Source organism: Aphelocoma coerulescens, chromosome 1A (genome assembly GCF_041296385.1).
Source record: "Aphelocoma coerulescens isolate FSJ_1873_10779 chromosome 1A, UR_Acoe_1.0, whole genome shotgun sequence".
Classification (NCBI taxonomy): domain Eukaryota; kingdom Metazoa; phylum Chordata; class Aves; order Passeriformes; family Corvidae; genus Aphelocoma; species Aphelocoma coerulescens.
The window spans coordinates 55162735-55178781 of record NC_091014.1 but is presented as its reverse complement, the minus strand read 5'-3'; positions in this window follow the sequence as shown (position 1 = coordinate 55178781).

Genomic DNA, 16047 nt, shown 5'->3' with positions numbered 1-16047 from the left:
GACTCCATCACTCCAAAGGCCTTTCCTTGCCCATAATGATCTCACCATCCTTTTCTCCTGGGGCAACACACCACTGGTGACACACCCTTAAGAGATAACCATATTCAGAGCAGCCCAGTCATTTCTCCACCTGCTGCAGGAGGAAGGAGGGGATAAAAGCTTTATGGGAGCCTGTTCCCCTGCACCTCCCTGCTGGGATTTTGCTCTTCTGGGAAACACCTAGGATTAGCTGAGTCTGGATATTGGAGCCAACAGATGTACAACTGAGCCAGAAAGGTAATTTGCAGTGGACGAGAGATACAAGGACACAGCAAAGCTACATTCAGCGAGCAGTTCTGGTCTCTGGCTACTTCTCTCAAGCCAAACAAATTTCAGTGTTCGAAGGAAAAGCCACTGAGCTGACAAACTGTGTGGGTACGCTTTGGGAGAGCTCCCAGACTTTGTCCTCCCTCCCTGTCAAGACTGGTAACGGCCTGGCACACCAATGGGATGACTGGTCCCTTCCAGGAGTGGCTGCAGTCAGAGCACAGCCTGATAACAAAGCCCAGCCAGCACTGCTGTCCTGAACTGTGCACCTACCTCTGGATGTTTCCAAGGAGAAAGCAGGCAAGAAATATCAACCATAGGCTGAAGGCACTTGCCTTGGGATTCAGAAGAGCTTTCAACCTTACAGTCCCCACCACAGTGCTGCAGGACCTGAGGTGCATCACTGCCTCTGCACCCTTCCACTCTCTCCTACTCCAGCCTTGCAAGGGGAGAGAAGTGCCCACATACAATGGTAATTGGGCAGCGAGGATCATGGAGGCACAGAGCCTCACACCCCTTAGAAACACAGAGGTTTAAAGGAACTACTGTGCGTAAGAAGGGTGGCATAAGCCCAGTGGAGGTGTCAGCTGGCATCCAAGCCTAGAGGTAAGGACATTTTGGCCATTACATATTGCAAGCCTCTGTCAGCCAAGTCAACTTGTGACTCTGAAATCCTCCCCTTCCATCTCCTCTATACACCAGCTTGCTTCACATCCAAAAATCTGCATCCAACACTTCAAGATTTCATCCTGATTTACCTGTGCAAACACCAGGTCACTACCAATTACCCAAACTAAGCTAAAGTGATGGAATAGAGCTTAGTACTCCTCCAACTCCTTCCTCGTGCAGTTCTCCACAATACAGCGTTGAGACAGGAGAGATCACTTATCTGCAATCTCACTGCCCAAGTACTCACAGCAGTAATGAAGCATTTGTACCCTTCCAGGCTTGGGCAGGATCCTGAACACTGACCTTACTGGTTTACACACATTTCAGACACAACAGAAACTGCTCCCAGTACATGAGAGGCTGCTGCTTATGCACAGAGCTCTGTGTGTTCCCCAAGCTGGAACTACGCAGTTGCTGTAATAACTCCATTTGAAATTGGTCGCCTCTTCGCTCTCTGTAGCTTTCCCCAGGGCTATGAAGCCAAAAGTCCTGGTATGGACATTAACATTAAATGGTCAGAAGACTTAAAATGAATATGAGATTCCATATTGCTTTTTTCTGCAAGCGAAGTAGTAATGAAATGAAATCATAAGCTCTTCTCCCTAGAGCTTAAATAGTCTACAGAAATACTAAAAGCTTTGTAGCGCACCAGACCGCCCCTCAACCCTGCAGCCGTGAAAAGGACATAACATTTTAGTGTCTACAGGCCTCTTGTCTTCCCCTTGGGGCAAAATCTATCACTTGCATAATCATCTGGATAAACACAAACCACAGAGAGCCAGCATATTGGCTGCTTCCTTTAAAACCCACCAGGTGACTGAATAGCCTGTTTCAAGCAGCTTTGCCTACACCGGAGCCGTGCTGGCACACGTGGCTGTGCCTCTGCACCCACACCTGAAGCACTCTCACTAAACCAGCATAAATGGCTTTAGGCCAGGTTTTGGGGTGCATCGCTGGCGCAGTGCGGCCGCTTTCACCACATTGCAAAGCCCCCGGGTGGACGTGCTGGAGCAGCCCCTGCTGGAGCAGGGCGGAGTGCGCGGGGTGACTCCGGGGTCCTTCCCAGCCCGGCCGCTCCGTCACTCGGTGTCCTGCCCGGCTCGGCCCGGGCGGGAGGTGCCGCGGCTCCGGCTCCGGCTCCGTGGGCCAGGGCTTGCTGCCACCTCGTGGCCACGGGAGATGGAGCCGCGGCCATCGGGGGCCGCGTCCCAGCCGCTGCCGCGATTTGGAGGCTCGGGGAGCTGCCCGACAGGCAGTCCTCTCATTTGGGAGGCAGGACAGGGACCCCAGGGCATGCGGGACTGCAGCATTGGGTGCAGAACTTCTGTAAGGGGCTCATTTTCAGTGCGGGATGTAGGAACACCGTTATTCCTTGGTCACTTGGGATGCTGTGCCTTCTCCCCTATCCCCCAGCCTTGATATTGCAGAGGGCTGGGGGTGGTGGGATGGGGGCAGAGGAAGATCCCACGGGACAGCAGTAGAGCCACAGATGAGACTCAGAGTACTGCCGAGGAGAAATACTGTTCTAGAGACTTCGTGGGGCTTGTTTCTACCCAAAAGTGCTACCAAAAGATGCTTGGGAAAGGTCCCCCCACTTTACAGGCTCAGCAGACAGGTGAAGAGCCATCTCTGGCAAAAGAGTGGGTGCAATCCCACCCCTGACTCGCTCCACTCTCCACAGCTGGCAAAATTTGCAGGTATTATGAATTTAGACCATGCCAAAATTCCATGGACAGAAAAGCCACTTGTCCTCCCCACTGACAAGGGATGAAAGAAGTTCTATGACTTGCTTGAGCCCACAGACACACCAGTGAAAGAGAAGGGATTGGCTCTTGGGGATGGTTTCAGAAACACCAGCTGTTTTGTAGTTATTACTATGGGGCTCAGATGCTCAGGTGGAGCTGGGAGGAGTAGAGGAACACACACCAGCCACAGGGATGGACCAGATCCAAGTTTGTTTGGCCACATTCAATTTTTTTCTTAGAGTATCACTGTTGTGAAGAGAGAAGTCCAACTCCAGGCTGGAAAGTGAATGTTGGAGAGCCCAGCAGTCCCCCACACTGCCTTGGTGGTTAAGAAAACAAATTTCTCTCTCTGTTTCCTCTGCAGCCAGACCTGCCACAAGTAGAGAAATGGAAGCCCAAGAGAGAGGCACTGGCAGAAATCATAGATTTCTTTTTCATTTGAAGTAAGTTTGGGAATTAAATTTCCCAGCAAGGAAGAGACAGAGATGTTCCAAAATCAAGTCCTTCCTCAAGAAACAACCCAAACCATCTTGTGTGCTTACACAGCAAAAAATCTCAGAGGAACAAACAGATATTTTGATCAAATACTTTTCTTCTTTTCAATGAGCTTTTTCCCCCACAACACAATTTTTAAAAAGCCCTGAGAGCAGCCAAGGGTCCCATGGGCTGGGAGCAGTGATGACAGCAGCCCCAGCTCTGCTGCAAGCCTGGGTTGTATAAAGCGTGACATGACGTAAGTAATACACGCTGCTGTGGTCAGGGGGAGGCTGGCACTCCGAAAAAGCCAGGAATATTATATAACAACAACTTACATAATTACCTCTTGCATAATGCCAGGGAAAAGGCCCTCTGTAACGCAGCTGTGGTTTCTATGGCATTTTTGCTGAAACACAGCCGCTTCTAAGAGATTCATTTGAGCTTTGTTTCAGGAGCCTGCAGCTCAGCTCGTACAGACAGGTGAGACCCCTGCACTCACAGCAGCTTTAGCTGGAGAGGTGAGGGATACAGTAATGGGATCTTATAGCATGGCAAGAGCATTGGCTTTTCTGCAGCCCTGCTGTTGACTTCAGTACTCTGAGAACCAGAAGACTTTCACATAAGAGCACCATCCAAAACTGAGTGTTGTGTAGCCTCTGCTGCTTGTAGGAAGTGAGGTGGAGTCTAACTGATGATGGCAGTGGCCAAATCCCTTCCAAATCACTCCTCTCTTCCCCTTGTTCTTAGACACTATTCTTAGCAATGCCTCCAGGCAGGCCTCCTGCACACTGATGGATTTCAGCAGCTGAGAGGTGACCTGACCCACTTGCTTAACAGGAAGAGGAAGGACTAGTAGCAGATTTCAGCATCAGGACAAGACTTCAGATGTGAGTTTGCAGAGCTGTGCTGTGTACTTACCAGTATCTCAGCATGGATTCTCTCAGGGATCATGCCCTGTGCCATAAAGTCAGAGGTAGCTTTACCTTTGCTTTGGTGCAGCAAAGGATCCACCCTTTGGTGACTATCAGACATAACACAGGCACGACCCACAGCTCCTGTGCAGTTACTGAGGCATCTCACCATGTGTGTGACATGCACAGCACCTGGACAAAACGTTTATCTCAGCTAAACAAGACACTTACTGCAGACCAGAGCTTGCATTCAGTGGGAGAATGTGCAGGAAAGCAGCAGGGCAAACCAGGACAAGAATATTTAGGCTAAAATACAGAAACTGAGGCTGTCTCTGGGGCTGCAGCAGCTCTCTCTGGGGATGTAAATCTTCTCTGAAGGACTGGGAATGCAGAGCACAAAAGAACTGAGGATTTTGTGCGGGAAACTGTGAGTGCAGTTAAAGAAAGGAAGAGTATGGTTAGAGAACAACAAAGAGATTTTAAAGCCTCGTCCCCCCAGGAGCCAAAGGAGAAAACTATTGTTTAGAGGTAAGAACATGGGTTTTACCAGTGAGACCCCGGAGATCTCTAGGAGTCAGTGGGAAATGTGGCATGCAGCAGTCCCTTCAGGTGGATTAGACTTCGTAACACCATACTGGCACTCAAGGATTTGTGTACTGCTCACTGAAACACTAAAGCAAGAGAGGAATTCCTCCCTCATCCCTCATCATCAATAAAATATTGTAACTAGAGCCCGCCAAAGGACAACTGAGAAAGGCAGGGCCACAAAAACACATGGGCAAAAAAGGTCAGGCAATCAGCCTGCATTCAGTATTGGGTGTCTGCCTGTCACCTTGAGCTCTGCAGCTCAGAGCTACCCACAGGAAGCTGCAACAGAGAAGTTTACAGCATGGCTGAGACTGGGATTTAATGATCAGGTTAGATGAAATCCAGGCAGCTGGAAGGGGTGGCTGTTCCCACTCCATGCCTTATGCCAGAGGATGTCCTTTTTCTCCTCTTCCCAGTGCCTTGGGGCATATGGGTAGTGCCTCGCAAAGTTCCCTGCCATATTAGATGTGGGGTGCGCTCTGGGCATGGCTGGGTGCTGCTGGAGAGGTGCTCAGGTGCCTGCAAAGGCAGCAGCAACTGCAGCATGGCCAAGACCAGAGCGAGAGCAACCTCAGCCAGTGTCAGAGCTGAGCCACTGTGTAAACAAGTGCCCTATGTGCAGCCCTCCCTTCCTTGGGACACACCAACAGCCATGCCCAGAGTCTGCAGGGAGCCAGCAGTGCCTGGCTGCTGGTTAAACTCTCTCAACAATGAATAATTGCTCCTGTCTGAGCTGCTCCTTGAGGAAGAGGAGGCAGTGGGCCTCAGCACACAGTGCATAGCTTAGCTGTGGGCTCTCAGACTCCCAAAAGAAGAGTGGGAGAGCCCACCACTGCATGGTAAAATTGGGTGATACAACTGCAAATTTCCTTCTCAGCCCACTGGGCAGGCAATGGCCCCCAAGCTACCAGCACTTAATATGAGGCTGTGCATGTTTTTAAATTGGATTTGAAGGTAATGACAGCAGATCCTCCCCCACCCCATGATGCCTGAGCAGTTCTTTATGAGGGCTTCAAATGAGCTGGATTAAGGAACTGGTCTGAGTTTGAAGTAACTGTGTTTATCTTTTGGAGAGTGTATTTTGAAGCCAGATAAGTTCTGTGGTCTGGTTTGTCACACAGCTGGACCGACGCATGCTGGCGGGGGGGATGGGGAGGCAGAGCTACTTACGCAGGCATCCTTTGTGGAAGAAACGCCCATGGAGCCATCCTCCAAAACCCCAGGCAGCACTGTCTAACTAGTGGAACAGCACATACAGATTAGGGTTTCCCTTTGCCTGAGCTTCACAGGATGAAAAGAGAGAAAACAGACACACGTTTTCATTCCCTTTGCCGGCAAAACAGCCTCTCATCCACAGAGCACGGAGCTTCTGTAAGATAAGAGCCCATGGGGAAGCCAAGATCTACCCCTCATTTTTATTGATGTTTACACTTGCCTTTTAATGAGCTCCAGCAGGTTCTCGCTTCCAGCTGCAGTTGGCCCTTTCCAAAGTTCAAGGTCTCATTTTGCATTATCGTTTCAACACCAAGTGCACCCTTAGGGAGGAGAGGAACAACCAGGACTTTTTCTCTTCTGAGAAGCAGCACCAGTTTAAGCAGCCCCTAATCCAGTAGTGCTTTCTGTGCTCTGCTGGTCTTACCAGGAACTCCTGCAGGACAACTGATCCCTTGAAAAAAAATACTTGGCAAAAAAAGCTCAGTTTTCTTCAAGCACATCAGCACTGGGCAGCAGCGAGCACCCTAAACACAGCACCTGTGGCCTGGCTGCCTGAGCAGAACACTGACCGCTCAGCTGGGGTGAGGTCCTGGTCCAGTGGTTCCTTAGGAAGTGGTACGAGTGTAACACAGCATCCCTGCCAAATGCTTAGCCTGGCCAGCCGTCCCAGCTCTTTGGGGTCTGGGGTTGCATATACACATGTCCCAGGCTGGGCACCTTCGGAAAGTTCACCTGTAAGTATCTTACATACACAGCATGCATGGAAAACTCATGCCAACTCATTGGGCCTCTTCCCCCAACAACACTGGTGGCAGATGCCCAGGGAAAGTGTAAGAAGCAGGAACAGCTCTATTCCATCACAGCAACTTGAGGCTAAAGGACTTCCCAAGGTTATATTTGCATGCTTGCATTTAACAGCCATAGGCAGAATTCTTCATGAGTTCATAATTTTTGTTAATCCTCTTATACATGCTCCCCAAAATATACTTCAGACATGGCTACAGCCTTACTAGGTCAAACTGTTTAAAACAACCTGCTGACTTGGTGACTTTGCAGAAGATCAGCCAATGCACAAAGACAAAAAATCCGATAATCACTTTCTAACCATTCACAAACAGCTTTAAGGCGTGCTCATTCTAAAAAAAAACCAAACCAACAATAAAAATGAAGCTCCGTTACCCTCAAAGATCTCTGCACATGCAGGGCTCCCGTCTCTGGGTCCTTTTTAATTGCGAGTTCCTCAAACACCATGGTTTTATTTTTTGATCTTCCTCCTCCTGCTAAGTGCTCCAGTGTTGGTGGCGCAGCTGGTCGGATCCAGCTGGTCTGTGGCAGCATCTGTCTGGAAATTGCTTATCTTAGCCTGCGGTCCTTTTATTTCCTTCCCCGTCAGCTGCAGCAGAGATTTCGCTCCACGTGGTGACTCGCTCTAAATGAATCCATGCTCCTTCCCTGTGTTTCAGTGCTAATTTTGTGACTTGTCTACGAGTTTACAGCAAGGGCCAAATTACACTGGATTTATTATCCTCCTGATTGAAAGGCCAGCGTTTATCTGCTGCTCTTGTAGATCTACAGCTCATGAAGCTGAGAGAGGTACATTGGCCTTCACAGGAAGACATACAGGGCCTCACCTATTTATTGGGGCAGAGAGGGTCCAAATCATAAATGAAAAACAGACAAGGACACACTGGGACCACAGATCAAAAAGTCTGGAAAAGGAATGGGACTGCAGATGGACCAGACAAAGAAGGCAGACCTTTTGTGTCAAAAAACACGTAATACAAATGTCTCAGCCATGAGCACAGTCTGGGCTGAGATGAAATCTTCGGCAGGGGAGGAGTTCAGGTGGAAATTCAGGTGGGAACATGGGTAAGTTTTGACTTGTTTGGTTTTTTAAACAAAGTAAAAAGAACTACTTGAGCAAAGTGAGAGGGAAGCAGAAAGTGTAATCCTGGCCACTCTGACCTGCAAGGAGTGAGTATGGGAAGTCATTGATTCCATATCTGCTGCTCGCTTTTCATGATTCCTGCTTTCAGGTGTATCATTTTACAGACATTTGCCTCTCACCTGCTGAGTGATAAGCACAATGCCAGGGCACTCCAGGTGCTGACTCTGCAGCTCAGGCCACCCTCTTGGCCTATTTTACATGGATATTTAATACAGGAGTTATGAGCCATCTCATTAGGATGAAGCTAACAGAGGTTCAGGACTGCTGGCAGGACTGGCAGCTACCAGACCCTACACAAAGCAGAGGGAAATGCCCACAAGAGGGAGAGTTGGTGCCAGTCTCCACAGTGATTGTGTGCAAACGGCACTTCCCTGCCTGGCAACTCTAAGAGCCGTTCCCCTTGCTCCACTTCTCCCAAGAGAAACATTTCTCTCTCCTGGAGATTCCCTTTTCCATGCTTTTCCCCTCCTCCTCTTTCTCCAGATGACTGGTATTTCATCTTCTGTGTGTGGGGTAAGCCCAAAGGCTCCACCATGTGGGTGCCAGACGTGGTGCCATCGGAAAGGCACCGTGACTGAGATGATTTCTCTGCTCTCGCTGTTGCTCTGCCCCCTTTCCTCCCACTCACACTGTATTGTGCTGGGTGGGCACCCCTCAGCCTCAGCCCCCCTCTTACCCAGCTCATCACTCAGAGGTGGTACCCCACACCAGTTACTCTGGGGAGTCCTGCTACCCTCCATGGGCACACATAGAAAATACTATTCCTGCTGTACTCTGCTCAGCCTCAACACCCCAGGCCTAAATCAGACTCCACTGGGGCATGGGATTTTCAATCCATTTTCCAAAAACAGTTGATGGCTACTGGCAACAGGATCCTAGAAGTCTCTGAGCTTCTGCAGGGCAAAGCTTCATGTGAGGAAATACCAGAAAACACTGATGATGTGGGAATAGCCACTCTGCAGCCTTGACGGCTGGAAGTGCTCCATGGTGCTGGTGCAGCATGAGCACCAGCAGGATCATCCCACCAGCTCCACAAACAGCATCCCTATGCTCCCACGTCCAAAAACTTTCAAGAAACATTTTGATGATTTTGGTTAGTGATTTAGCAGGAACTGTAACACAGCTCATAGCATTCCTGGGGCAGTTTCCTAACCTTAAACCTCAGAGAAATGCCTTCAGAGGAGATCCACATGGACCACATCACCAAAATCACCACAAGAACCCCAAGTGTGGCACATCTTGGCCACCCTCAGGCCACCATTAGCCTCCAGCTGCCAGAACAAAGCAGGATAACTGGTTCCCTCTGCGGAGAGGGATTTTCTGCCTGAGGGGAAAAAGTTGTGGACGCTTCCTCTGAAGCACATTGTGCCTGTTGGTATTAACATATCAGGCATTGCACACAAAGCTGCCCTGGAAAGTAGCATTGACATGAAAGCACAGGAGCCCCTAAGCCTGATCAATGGCCAAGGAGCTCACCACAGCAGTGAGCATGGTCCATATCCCAGCTGGGGGCACTGGGCAGAGCGCCAAGGAGATATATCAGCACACCCACAGGATCTGCCTTGCAGGACATCCACACTGCTGTGCAAGATGGTGCACACTGACGGGGAGGAGGGAAATGCAAAAAGGGAAGAGAGATGCCACCAAGATGATCAGAGGGATGGAGCACCTCTCTATGAGGAAAGGCTGAGAACAGGTTTCGGTCAGCCTGAAATAGAGAAGGCCTAGGGTGACCTAATTGCATCCTTCCAGTACCTAATAGGACCCTATATGAAAGATGGGAAGAAGCTTTTATGCAAGGGCCAGTAGTGACACGGGGATAATAGATTCAAAATGAAAGAGTAGGTTTAGATTAGATTTTAGGAAAAAATTCCTTACTGTGAGGGAGTGAGGCACTGGAACAGGTTGCCCAGAGAAGCTGTGGATGCCCTATCCCTGGAAGTGTTTAAGGCCAGGTTGGATGAAGCTCTGAGTAACCTGGTCTGGTGAAAGGTGTCTCTGCCCATGGCAGGGGAGACAGAACTAGATGATCTTTAAGGTCCCTTCCAACCCTTACCATGACTTTGTAATTCTAAGCCAGCTTTATTGTAAGTTGAAAATACAATCACTCATTTCCAACTTATAACTCTAGGACTGGGCTCACAAGCTCATGTACCCAGTTAACTTTTAGAGCAGCTTATGACAATCCAGCATGTGGAGAAATGCACAGTGTGAAGAACCAGCACCTAATCCCAGCTCCTGCGGTGGATTGGAGCGCCTCGTTCAGCATTCCCTGCTCGGATAGGGTTACCTGAGCAGATACAATAAGACAGTGTCTTAGAAAATACAACTGACTACTGCAGGCAGCATGTTTTTACTTGGCTTTAGGCATGCTGACAGGAGATAACATAGCCAAAAGGCATCAGAGGTGACAAGGCGAAGCAGAAAGGGAAGGGCCACCTCTTGGCACTGGTGAGGCAATGAGGTTATTTACACAACAGCCAATGGATATGTGTCTTATTTACACAGGATAAGAAGAATGAAAGTAAAGTTATCTTATGTTGAGTGAGATCATTTAGTAGTACACAATTCCTTCACCTAGATTTAGCTAGAAGTAATTAAAAGTAAAGTTGTGCTCTGAGGCAGAGTTCCCCTGCCACTGAATTCAGGTCCAGTGGGAAGCTCTCACTTGCAGCCACTCACAAAATCAAATCCCTAGAGTTCAGATATTTCCCCTAGCAGCTTAACTGTTGTGTCCTCTGAAGTTATATTTTAGGTTTTAATTTCAATCTTTATCCTCCTTTCTTACCTTGAATTTCTCTCTAGTTTGAAATCCAGAGGCAGCTTCCATCTGCAAAGCTGAGTGCCCTGGTGAAGGGGGGACAGGATCTCATGCTCCCCCAGCTGGGCAGTCTCAGGCAGCCAGTGGGCAGCCCTGTCACTGGCCAGTGTCTTCCTGCGCTCATGCAGGAGTTCCGAAGTATCCTACGGATTGGAAGATCATCTGCCTTGGGAGTGGAGCTGGGAAATGTTATGATTTCATCTGAAAGCAAAATCAAACCATGTAGACCCCTGATGCAACGCAATGCCAGGGTGTCAGGAGGCTTTTGGCTTGCCAGGAACCTAAAAGAAATATTTTCAGCCTGAGTGAGGTTGACATAAAAATTGTCTTTCTTTTTTTCTTCCCTCTGAACTCACAGGTGAACCAGAAGCCACAGGTTTGGCCATCTTGGGAGTAAATTTACAACAGCAGCCAATGCTTTTCAAGTGCCCCAGTGAAGTATGAAACTTGCTCCTTCCTTTCTGTCTTTGCCCACGTGTGACTGCATGAGCCCTCTGTCTCTGCAAGAACATGACTTTTAGTACTCTGGCAGGAAAACATGAAACCACATTTGCCCCAGGTCCCCATCATTTTTCATCCCTGCACAGCACACACAGAGCGTGCCTTTGACAGGGAGGCTGTGTCAGAGATGCCTCCAGACTGCCACACCACAGCTGCATTGCACCCACACTGGGGGGACCCAGACAGCATCCTGGGGCCAGGGCAGTGATGTCTCCAGGGACAAGAGCCCAGCTGGGCCTCCCATCGAGGAGCACTGTTAAGTGAGGACAGGATGGGCTGAAGACTTTTCCCCCGCCTCCATGCACACAGCTGCAGTATCCCCAGCATATCCTGGCACAGAAACCAACAGAGCAGATTTTCACAGTCATGAACACAGGGGAAAAGAGAAACAGAGGGACATTTTGTGAAGGCTAAACACCCACAGCAGCTTTGCAGAAGTGTTTTGCTTTCCACCTGCATATTTCCATCCATTTAAGCAAGTTAATACTGACTTTTCATTCATATTTTATTTAAAAAAAAAAAAAAAAAAAGCATTTGAAACAAAGCTATCTAATTACAGAGTAAATATTTAGCTTGAAATGAGCAGACAGATATTCAAAGCCATTTTCTGACATGACAGATGATCTGAAAGGTGCTGCGCTGCAGGCATTGTTTGCCAATCAAACCCAATTTAAAAATACAAGGTGTAGAAGCAAAAATAGACATGACCCTAAGCACAAACATCCCCACAAAGGCAAATGTCTCCTGTAAAATCCCATGGGTGATTTCATGGCAGCTGAACCTGGCAGCACTGGAATAGCACCGCCCACCCCTGAGGGTGCTGCCGTGGTAAACCCATGTGAACACCACTGAAACAACACACACACATTGCCCTGCCAGGGCTTGTCCAGCTGTTCCGGTTTCAGGACCCCAGCATGGGTCCATACGTTTCCTGAAGACCTAAGGGAAATTCCTCTCCCCTTATGCATGTGACCCAACTTGCAGCTCTTGGCATGCTGGCTGAAACCTAAGTGACTCTTGTTACCTTTGCCACAGCTAAATTATTGTGACATTCAGATGACAGGTGGGAGCCAGGTAATGTGGGAAACCTTTTCACCCTTAAATGCTGAGGAGCTCACATCCAAGCATTCACACCCCAGAGATGCTGATGAGCAGAGAGACACAGGAGGAGCTGCACCTCCCTATCAGCTCCAGCTCCAAGCCCACAGAGCACGCATGGAGATCAATGTTTTCCCAAAGCTTTGGCTCAAACCCTGCTGCTCCTGAAGCAGCCCTGAGCTTGCAGCAGAAGTGGATGGAGACATGACTCCAAATTTGGTGAGCAGGATTGGGAAACAGGCGCTCTAGAGCCACACACCACCCACACAATGGAAAAACCACCTCTGAATGGCTGGAGCCTGTGCTGGGTCCTTACAGGAGTGAAGGGATATGGCCAGATGTGGGTATGGCTGCATGTGGGAAATGCAGCTACAGGCAGAACCTGGGGCAGCCTAGAGAGGGGAGGTATGAGATACCTCACTACCCACACCTCACATGTGGGAAACCAGCAGGGCATTTGTGGGATTAGATACAGAAGGAAAATTCTCAAGACAGTAGCTCTGGGACAGGAAAACATAAATGAGGAAATCACACAGTATCACTGAGTCACTGTGCCCACATCCTGGGAAATGCATTAGCTAAGGAAGGCAGGGTCTCCACCAGGTCGTCCTGGTGTCTAATGAGACACATATTTTGACATCAGGAACACAAGCAGCTGCAGCAATGGCAGTGAAAACATGGACATCAGTGGCTGCTGGCAGAATTGTTCTCTAGAGAACAAATACTAATGAAGACAACTTCAAGTGTGAGGTCCTAGTCTGGTTCTTCAAACTGAGGGCTGGGCAGAAGGCACCAAGTGGTCTTGTGGGCAGAAGGAGGCGATACCGCTGCCCAGAGGACACAGCCTGCGCCCCATCAGTCCTTCCACACCAGCCTCTTCTTCTCAGCTGTCACTAAGGCAAACCTTAGCCATCCCTCCTATCCTGTTTGGGATAGCCTGAGGTTTGGGATTAAACTTCACAGAGCCCCTTCCTCCTGTTCCCTCCTCCCTCCAGGAGACCCCAGTGCGAGGATGTCTCCCCAGGGCTACCTCACCACCCCTGCCAGGCTGTGTGGTCCCTTCACCTTTGGTCAACCCTTTAGGACCATGCTGACAATCCTTTGGGTCTCCAGATTTCCCACCCAAGGGCTTGGGGGTTTTTTTTGTATGAAGCAGCTATAAAATCAGACCACCAGTGGGCCAGGTCTGAGACTGGGTCCTGGGTTTGCTGCTCTTCACTGGTCAGTGACACCTGCAAGGTGAAAGAGAAGAAGCCAGTCCTGTTCCTGGTGTGGCCACAGACCCTCAGCACTGCAGCACAGCTCTGGCTCTGGACACGGCCTTCCCGCACATGGACAGCCAGGAGATACATGGGATATCACAGACCCAGGTGCCTCGCTGTGGCTTTGGGAGGCAAAGGCTGGTAACTCCAAGCTCTGGGACCTCTCCAGGCTTTGCAGAAACACTAGTGAAAGAAAAGAGGTGTTAAAAAATAAATTGTAAAATGAGGTGGAATAATAACTGTCCTGGGTACAGAAATCTCAGAAACATCATGGCCTTCACTGCCCTGGTGGGTAAGAGAGCTCTGGGTGTTCATGGCCCTGCTGAGTCCTGCAGTGTGTCCTGGAAGGCTGGCTAGACCTGGAGTTATTGGTCCTTGCTCTCTTTTTAATTTTATCCACGTGACCAGACTACTAAAGTACCGTTCAAAATGTGCCTTGCTGCTTTTTCTGCCTTGCATCATCCCGTGTACTCAAGCCCTGTTGTTCCCCTGGGTCATTCCTTTGGACACATTCATGGTGCATGGTTTCTCTGACTTAGATGATGAGATGGCAGCTTTAAAAAGCATTTGTATTTTCCCCAATGCCTGGAGCGAAACTGAGGCCAGAAACATTTCTGGGCATGAAACCTGCCTCTGAGCATGTTAGGATTTTGTTCCATGAGGACTGCTTGGCTGCCAGAGGGCAGAAGCGAAGGATTTGGAAAAAGATAACTCCTGCTCTGCAGCACGCCCTGAGCAGCCACCTACCACTAAGCCAATCCGTCAGGGCAGCGTAGCAGAGCTCAAAGCTTGGGACCAGATTGCTTGCAAAGCAGAAAAGAGGAGATTCATCCACTGCCTCTTCTCTCCTCCTGGCAACTCTCATTGTATTTTGGGCACAGATGCTCAGACTCAGTGCTGGTAACTGTTCTAGAAACATGTGGCCCCAGGAGACCGACATAGCTGCAGTGGCAGGGAGGGAATGACGCGGATACCCGTGGTGAGCAAAATCTCCAGGGCCACATCAGAGATGTACTGTACCCAGACCCAGCTGTTTTTCAGGACACGCTTCCTGCACACGCAGGATTGCTGAGATCTCAGCCTTGGCAATGTCCATAAGGATGCTCCTGTTCCTCTAGAGCCTCTCAGCTGTGAGGATGCCCTGCAAGGGGACAGGAAGTCATAAAAACGCACAGGATGATCAATATTTCACATTTTCCCAAAGGAAACCAGAGTTTAAATCCACCGTGCATCTGTGCAGCTCCAAGTAGAGATGGACACTGCTACCTCACAGGGACAAAGTGGCTCCTGGTTCTGCACCATGGCCACAGAGTACATGCCCCTGGTGCCATCAGTCACTAGCAGGGAAAGGGATGCTCAGCCAAGGTGTTTCTCACAGGACCCCTTTGGTTTTGTCAAGGTGTTTCATTTCTAGTGGAGGCCTTGGGGAAAGGCAGCTGCCAGGGACTTGCAAGCAGGATGAGAGCATGCCAGAGACAGGCAAGACTCCAGAGCATTTAGTTTTCTAAAGGTAGGTTTATTGCCTGCCTGGAAGGGAAAGGGGTTGGTTTCCTTTCCCCGATACAAGAAGTTGGAGGAAGCTTGCAATGTCCCCTTTGCCACAGTGCAAACCCTTCAAAAGCTTTTTCTCCTTCAAAATGAGAAACAAACACACAGGTAAAGAAAAAGAGTGAACAAAGCTCCCTGTGTGGTGAGCAGTGGCAACTCACTGCCATTGAGAAGAAATCTCCCCAGCTCCCCCTGCAGTGCCAGGTCACACCTGGCCTGCAAATTACAGCGGGTTTTGTGTAGGTGCTGGGATGTCCCACCTGAGACAGCTCCCAGGGTGCTGGCATGGCTCTAAGCACCCCAGGCCATTGCTGGGAGCCACCACTCCCACAACTTGAGCAGCTTTGGCCAGGCACAAATGTGTTCAGACCCTGGAGGGAAATTTGGCTTCAGCTTCATTTTTTGAGGGCACCATTCCTCAGTGGAGCGCAACATACTTGAGAGCCTGAAGGCTCCAGGATCAGCCAGAGGTAAATCAGGTCTGGCAACCCATCTCTGGGGCTATTTATCACCCTCCTTGCTACTAGGGATGTCTTATAGCTGCCTCCTGCATGCTGCTCCTTGAGGGGACAAGCAGAGCAAGTTCCCTTAGCTCTGCACGTGGGGTTTTTGCCCAGTTTTGGTGTGAGGCCACTGGCTGATGGCAAGGAGCCCTTTCGTGGTGCCCCACAGCTCATGGACAATGCTGGGGCCCGGTGACTTGCTGGCACAGGCCCTGGTACTTACTCATGCTGCTGTTGTGACAGGTCCCAAATCCACAGTGCAAGAGGTATTTGATGTAAGTAACGAGCCTGTGGGAATGGCGCGTTTCCCTCAACCCTGCGGTAACTCAGGGTATTTGCTCTTTTTGAGTCAAAGCTATCTGAGAGCCCAGGCTCTCTCTTTCTGAGAGCCATGCAAAAAAGAGATATTTTGCACAGCCGCTCAGTGACCCGAAAGGCTGAGCCGGGCTCTGCCT